This window comes from Argentina silus (genome assembly GCF_951799395.1).
Source record: "Argentina silus genome assembly, chromosome: 7".
Lineage (NCBI taxonomy): Eukaryota > Metazoa > Chordata > Actinopteri > Argentiniformes > Argentinidae > Argentina > Argentina silus.
The window spans coordinates 15,131,631-15,139,130 of record NC_139661.1 but is presented as its reverse complement, the minus strand read 5'-3'; the positions used below and the strand labels follow the sequence as shown (position 1 = coordinate 15,139,130).

The 7,500-nt window shown below is 47.6% G+C and overlaps 1 pseudogene across 1 annotated transcript in view; it reads left to right on the top strand.

Moving 5' to 3' along the window:
• The window catches only part of LOC310807462 (excitatory amino acid transporter 1-like), a 9,466-nt pseudogene that overhangs the window by 106 nt on the left and 1,860 nt on the right, over window positions 1-7,500 (top strand). Inside the window, exons 1-5 of the transcript in view lie at window positions 1-75; window positions 819-956; window positions 6,212-6,416; window positions 6,758-6,800; window positions 7,302-7,498. The exon at window positions 1-75 is cut by the window's left edge and continues 106 nt beyond it. The product of the transcript in view is annotated as an excitatory amino acid transporter 1-like (transcript). The remainder of the gene's footprint in view (window positions 76-818; window positions 957-6,211; window positions 6,417-6,757; window positions 6,801-7,301; window positions 7,499-7,500) is intronic.

Below are 7,500 nucleotides of genomic sequence, written 5' to 3'. Positions count from 1 at the left end.
TCAATAAGGATGATGTCAAAGGATTCTTCCAGAGAAATGCCTTTGTGATCTTCACTATCACTGCTGTCATCGTTGGTGAGTGTACGCTGTGTGTACTCTGTGTGTACTCTGTGTGTACTCTGTGTGTGTGTGTGTGTGTGTGTGTGTGTGTGTGTGTGTTGTGTGTGTGTGTGTGTGTGTGTGTGTGTGTGTGTGTGTGTGTGTGTGTGTGTGTGTGTGTATGTGTATGCGTGTGTGTGTGTGTGTCTCATCATTCATCTATCTTTTAGAATCTTTTAGATTTTAGGAATTCTGTGAAGGAAGGCCAGGAAGGGGAGGGAATAAGATTGATAAACATTACAACATGGAATGTACCATTTTGGGAGTTCCAGATCTGCTGCATCATGGCTGCATCTAGCAGCAGTGTGTCGAGTCATTCACACAGGAAAGAATAGTGCAAACTCAGATGACCTCTCCACCACCCTCTGACCCTTGGCTATTAACCTTTGATCTGTGATCTCCTCGAACCAGGATCTGAGCCTGACCTACCCTGATCTGTGATATATGTCCAGTGCTGGAATTACACACATCCTCTGGTAAAGAAAGGGTCAATTGATGTGAACAACCCCCCCTACCCCCCCCCCCCGCCCTTTCACCATCTGCCCCTAGCCACCTGGACCTATTTTTGGGTTTCTGAGTAAAATATAAACCCGCAACCCACTCCAACCCGAGTTAGTTTCTCCACTCCACCCATCAATAAGTTATTAATCTAGAGAATGTTTGTCTGGAGAAGGTTACAGATTTATAAAATACTAAGTATTGCTGTGTTTTTTTGGCAGGTATAATTCTGGGATTCGCCCTGCGGCCATACAAGATGTCGTATCGCGAGGTCAAGTACTTCTCCTTCCCCGGAGAGCTGCTGATGAGGATGCTGCAAATGCTGGTGCTCCCTTTGCTGGTGTCCAGCCTTATCACTGGTAGGCTACACACACACATGCGCGTGCACGCATGCACACATGCTCACCCGCACGCGCACACACGCATGCTCACACACACAAACATACACACACACACTCCTCTACAACCGATATCATGTATATCCTAACATTGTTTAGTTACATTATGTCACATTACAACTTACAAAGTCATACATGTTTTCAACCGAGCCCTCTCTCTGATGTTGACCGTGCTTTGTGTCAGTGAAACACATTGTTGTTGGTTGTTTTGTGACTTGACTATGTACCTCTGAGAGCAGAGAGGAGTTAATGTTTGTTCAGCCGTTGACTTTTATTGTTTTTGGGAGCGGTTGTGGGTCATGTTCCATAGAAGCTTGAGATTCCAGCATTTCCTTGAGTTCCGGATTCTTGGCATGCATTCAAAGTCTAACTGAAACACCATTGATGATGTGTCCAAGCTGGCGCTGACCTGGCCCTGTCTGAAGACTCCGCTTGCTTGTTTCTGTGTAGGAGCGAGGGGGGTGTTGTGAGCGTGTGTAGTGTGTGTTGTACTCTGATTGGCTGAGGGGTCAATGAGTGACAGAGGGTTGACCCAGCCCAGTCTACCCTGAGAAGCAGAGGCTCTGTTTTAATACTCTTTAAAAACATCCTTCCTCCTTTCCTAGAAGAAATTGCTGATCGGATCATGACTGGATTGGTGAAAACAATGCAGTGGGAAGCTTGCTGTGACCAATCCATTCATGTTAGATCAGAGATAACTTCATGGCTTCATGAAAAGAAGAAAGGATGCATTTTTAACATATTTGAATGAGGGCCATTGCCCTATAATAACCTGCTTTGTGCTCTGGTGGACTTCAGTTAGCATCTCCTCTGAGATCACCATGTCACATGATGTCAACATAGGGAGCCAACAAAGCCTTGTGTTCTCTGACCAAAACATCAGCTCTCGAAACACATCTCCTCAGAGTGTGTGCGTGTGTGTGTGTGTGTGTGTGTGTGTGTGTGTGTGTGTGTGTGTGTGTGTTTGTGTGTGTGTGTGTGTGTGTGTATCATCCTAATGTCAACACACGTCCATTACTACCACATTTGTTGAGTCTCCTGACAGAGAAGTAATTCCAAACATGTACAGTCGTTAATTTCTACCAGTCAAATCTTGATATTTCTTTTCAGATTACGTCATGGGGTCAACAACACTTGAACTATAACATTTCAGATAATAGTGGGTCTCAGGGAAGGCTGGTGGGGGTAGAAATCGCTGGGACGGCTCATTGTAATGCATGCAATGGAATACATGTTTGACACATGTTTGATACCATTCCTCATTCCAGTGTGTTTGATACCATTCCTCATTCCGTTCCATGCATTACAATGAGTCCGTCCTCTGATTTCTACCTCCAGCAGCCTCCCCTGGGGTCTTGTTGGAGTTGTTAGTGTTGTGTGATGGTAGGTGACTATACTGTACCGTGTTCTCTGTGTCAGCTGATGACATCATACAGGAATGTAAGCAGGTCGAGGGAATGGACTCGACTGCACTGTCACACACACACACACACACACACACACACACACACACACACACACACACACAATCTGAATGTTCAGTTATGACCTTCGCCAAGCCAGAAATGTTCTCTGACTTGGCGTGGAGCTGAATGATTGTCAGATAAACTGTGTGGTATCCTCTATGTGGTATGAGGTTGAAGTTGAGTATGAGTGTGTGTGTGTGTGTGTGTGTGTGTGTGTGATAAACTGTGTGGTATCCTCTATGTTTCTATTCTGTTGTCAGTTCAGTTTTGTTATGGAATGATGTGGTATGAGGTTGAAGTGTGTGTGTGTGTGTGTGTGTGTGTGTGTGTGTGTGTGTGTGTGTGTGTGTGTGTGTGTGTGTGTGACCTGACCATGTGTGGGTGAAACTAGGTGCAGCTTATGTTTGGTCAGCAGCAGCCAATAGGAGCTCTACACCCGAAAGAGTGGGCTTGGGGTCAGAGGTGACACTGGCCTTGCAGGGACGTAGCCCCCTAAAAGACAAAGACATCTTTCACCACACGCATGAAAAGGAACGCTTCCAAGAACTCTGTTTCTCCAAAAGCATTTCACGCTCAATAGGTTTTTCCTGGTGATGTTTCAATCTATATTTCATCATTTGACAATGGAGAGGGAATCATTTGAGGAGGAATGGCATTTTAGGGATTATTGGGTTATGGGTCTTCTTAGAAGACTGAGAAGTAGAGTAGAGGAGGGGGTTGGGAACTGTGGCTAGGTAGAGAGAGAGAGAGAGAGAGAGAAAGAGAGATGGGGAGAGAGAGAGAGATGGGGGAGGGGGGAAAGAGAGAGAGAGATGGGGAGGGGAAAGAGAGAGAAATAGAGAGAGAGAGAGAGAGAGAGAGATGGGGGATGGAGAGAGAATAGCTTATGAGAGAGGACCATAGAGGTGTCAGAGAGAAGAAAGGGGCAATAGAGAGGAAAGAGAAGTGAGAGAAAAGGGGATGAGGAAGGAGAGTGAGAGAGAGCATTGAAGGCAGCTGAGGCAGAGAGAGAGAAAGAGATTTAGAGGCCCCTCTAGTCTTCTCCCTCCTTTCTTTCTATCTCTTTCTCTCTCTAACTCTCTCTCTCTCTCTCTCTCTCTCTAACTCTCTCCTCTCTCTCTCCTTCTCTCTAACTCTCTCTCTCTCTCTCTCTCTCTCCTCTCTCTCACTCTCTCTCCTTCTCTCTCTCCTTCTCTCTCTCTCTCTCTCTCCTCTCTCTCTCTCTCTCTCTCTCTCTCTCTCTAACTCTCTCTCCTCTCTCTCTCTCTCTCTCTCTCTCTAACTCTCTCTCCTTCTCTCTCTCCTTCTCTCTCTCTCTCTCTCTCTCTAACTCTCTCTCCCTCTCTTTCTCTCTGAGTAATCACTGGTATGTTTTGGCCTGTTATGAGAGCCCTCATGTCTCTCTCTCTCTCCTTCTCTGCTCACCACACATAAAAGACTGAAGTTTCCTGCCTTCGCTTCGAAGAAAAAGCCGTATTGTCTCCAGACGTTTTCATTACCATACATGAGAGGGTAGAGGGGAGGTTTAAAGGGGGGAGGATGGGGGAGGAAGGGGAGGAGAAGGGAAAGGAGGGATGAATGGAGTTTGTGGTTGACCACAACCCCTCACATGAACTCACTCGCTTGTTGTCAAGCTCACGGTTAAATCACCATAATCCATTTTCACATTTCTAATTCTCAGTTTTTCGTTGTTTGTTTATTGATTGGTGGTGCAAACCATGGTGTTTATTCATATGATACTCAGAGTGAACATGTGGATTCATAACCCATGTCTTAGATGGCTAATCAGTTGTTTTATACTTTAGTATGCCGTGACATCATAGGTCTTTGATCATAGGTCTTTGATCTCCTCTTAATTGGATGTGTACCAAGGGAGGCTGGTTGAGGTAGAAAATCGGAGGACCGGGCTCATTGTAATGCATGGAATGGAATAAGGAATGGTATCAAACACTCGTCCTCATTCCGTTCTATGCATTACAATGAGCCTGTCCTCTGATTTTTTCTACCTCCACCAGCCTCTCCTGATGTGTGACTCTATAGTCATATAGAGAGTTAACAACCTCCTATGTTGATAGGCAGAGAAACTGAGGAGGTATTGTCCTGAGCAGCAGTGCATTTTAATTGGCATAAACGTGGACCCCTAGTGGTCACTGAAGCCCTAACGTCAAACTCCCCGTCTAAAGCACTTTTGTGAGATGAACATTCCCTGTATGAGAAAGTCATTCTTTCACATCTAAAAGGATGAAATTGTGGAGGCGGCGTTTGTTGTTGCCCTGGTGACAGGGAGAAGCATTGTGACTGTGTGAGTGCGACTAAGTCAACAAGTTTTCCCAGGGCTGTCAGAAAAGGAAAGGAGGGAGAGAAAGAGGGGGGAGCGAAGGAATGAAAGAGGATTGGAGCAATAACATCAGTGTGTAAAAAGGAGAGGGGGAGAGGTGGTGGTGGTGGGGGGGTGGAGGAGAAGGGGAGAGGGGGAGGTGGGTAGGGAAAAGGGAAGAGAGGGTGGAAGAGAGGGTGAAGGAGAAGAGAGAGGGGGAGGTAGGGGAAACAAGGGGACAGAGAGGGTGGAAGAGAGGTGGAGGAGAAGAGGGGAGAGGTGGGGGAGAGGGCGGAGAAGAGGGGAGAGGTGGGGGAGAGGGGGTGTGTGAAGTCAAGGGGACAGAGAGGGACATGCAGGGGGCACACGGTGCACCAGTGAAAAGAACACATACATCTCCCTCTCACAAAGACAGCTTTTGCTTGTGCAACTCTGAAAGAGAATAATGCCCGTAATGGCAACTGACACTTTGAAAATGGCTACACGTCTCACGTCATGGCTACTGAAGCAAGGTCGTTGTCAGAGTATCTTGTCTCCCCAATAATGACACTTCTTTCTCTCTCACATTAACTGTTACATCCTTTCTCTCTGTCCGTTTTGTTGTCAGAGAGAGAGACGGGGGGGGGGGGGGTTCAAACTCAGGGACAGTGACCCTGCTGCAGTCCAGCCTGAAAGTCACTTTGTGCGTTCCAGATTTAGAATGTTTCAGATATGGTCTACAACCCACTCCTATGCGTTCCTTCTGCCGTTGCAAGACACTAGCCGATATCATAAACATGTGAAGAAACAGTATTTAAAGATGGGTTTGGTTATTGGAAAGGTTCTATAATTGCTCTAGAGTTGGAAAAAAAATTCCTATACACAGGTCCTATACACAGACTCTGAAGGGGACGGTTCAGATTACAGCCAACCAAAAGTCAGATTAAGATTATATTACGCTCTCTGTGGGCACTGCTTTTCTTCCCAGGGTTGGATTGATAGTGTAGACAGGTCTTTTTTCATGTCTGTGCACAGGCAACAATGATGACAATCTGTCTCAAGTTTAGCTGTAAGGTCATTGGGGGAGAAATCATGTACTCCATACCTATTGTTTATCTTTAATCCATACATGTTTATTCTAACACTCAGAGCTCAAGATCCAGGAAGATTTCCCTCAACAAGGCCAATACAGTGAACATAATTGAGTCTTACTTATCTAGTTGCTTGTCCAGACGGCTGTTCTCACAGGGTTGTAAACACAGCAGATATAAACTAAACTAAACAGGGGTGAGTTTCCCAAAAGCTTTGTATCTTAAGTAGCTTAAGTTCTCCCGACAACACAGTTGCAAAGCCGTGAGAGAGTACCTACTGTAAAATCAATGTTTGCAGGTCAGTCTTCTCTGTGTGAACCAACAAAATTCATTAAATTAAGTACTTGTCGTGTCCCCCTCCAGGCATGGCAGCGCTAGACAGCCGCGCGTCAGGGAAGATGGGCATGCGGGCGGTGGTGTACTACATGACCACCACGGTCATCGCCGTCTTCATCGGCATCGTCATGGTCCTCATCATCCACCCGGGGAAGGGCTCCAAGGACGAGTTCAAGAAGATTCAGAAGATAGAGCAGGTCAGCCCTGCTGACGCTTTCCTGGACCTCATCAGGTAGGCAGGACACACATATGGGAGCATGGGGGGGTGGGGGGATGGAGGGGGTGGGGTGTGGTTTGAGTGGGGGGGGTTGAGGGATGGCAGGGGGGTGGGGAGACGGAGGGGGGTTGGGTGGGGGCTGGGTGGGGCTGGGGGGCTGGGGGGGGTGGGTGGGGAAGGGTGGGGTTGAGTGGGGTTGGGTGGGGGGCTGGGTAGTATGGGTTACCAGGAGGTGGTCAATTTTGCTACTTTTATTGATGTTACCTTCCAAGTTTCTCTTACATTCACATAAGTGATTAGTATGTAGCATCAAAAAGAAAAATAATTTGTTGATTTGATGTGTTTGTTCTCTCCAGAAACATGTTCCCCCCCAACATCGTGCAGGCCTGCACACAGCAGGTAACTCCTCCTCCTCTTCCTCCTCTTCCTTGTGTTTTTCATTTGATTGGCTGTTCATCTGTTTATAGAAACAGATTCAGTTCAGCATCACAAGATTGACCATGTTCTCCACCTCTCTTCTCCACCTCTCCTCCACCACTCTCCTCCACCTCTTCTCCATCTCTCTCCTTCACCTCTCTCCTCCACCTCTCATCTCCACCTCTCTTCTCCACTTCTTTCCTCGACCTCTCTTCTTCACTTCTCTCCTCCACCTCCCTCCTCCACCTGTCCTCTCTCTTCCACCTCTCTCCTCCACCTCTCCTCCACCTCTCTCCTCCAACTCTCTTCTCCGCCTCTCTTCTCTACCTCTCTCTCCTCCACCTCTCCTCTCTCCTCCACCTCTCTCCTCCATCTCTCTCCTCCACCTCTCTTCTCCACCTCTCTCCTCCATCTCTCTTCTCCACGTCTCTCCTCCACCCCTCTTCTCCACCTCTCTCATCCACGTGTCTCCATCCCCCCTAGTTTAAGACTCAGTACGGGACGAGGGTGGTCTACCTGATGGCGAATGACACCCTGAACGGCAGCCAGGAGCTGACGCGTGAGGAGATGATCCCTGTGCCGGGGACGGTGAATGGGGTCAACGCCCTGGGCCTGGTGGTCTTCTCCATGTGCTTCGGCCTCATCATAGGCAACATGAAGGAGCAGGGCCAGCCCCTCAGGG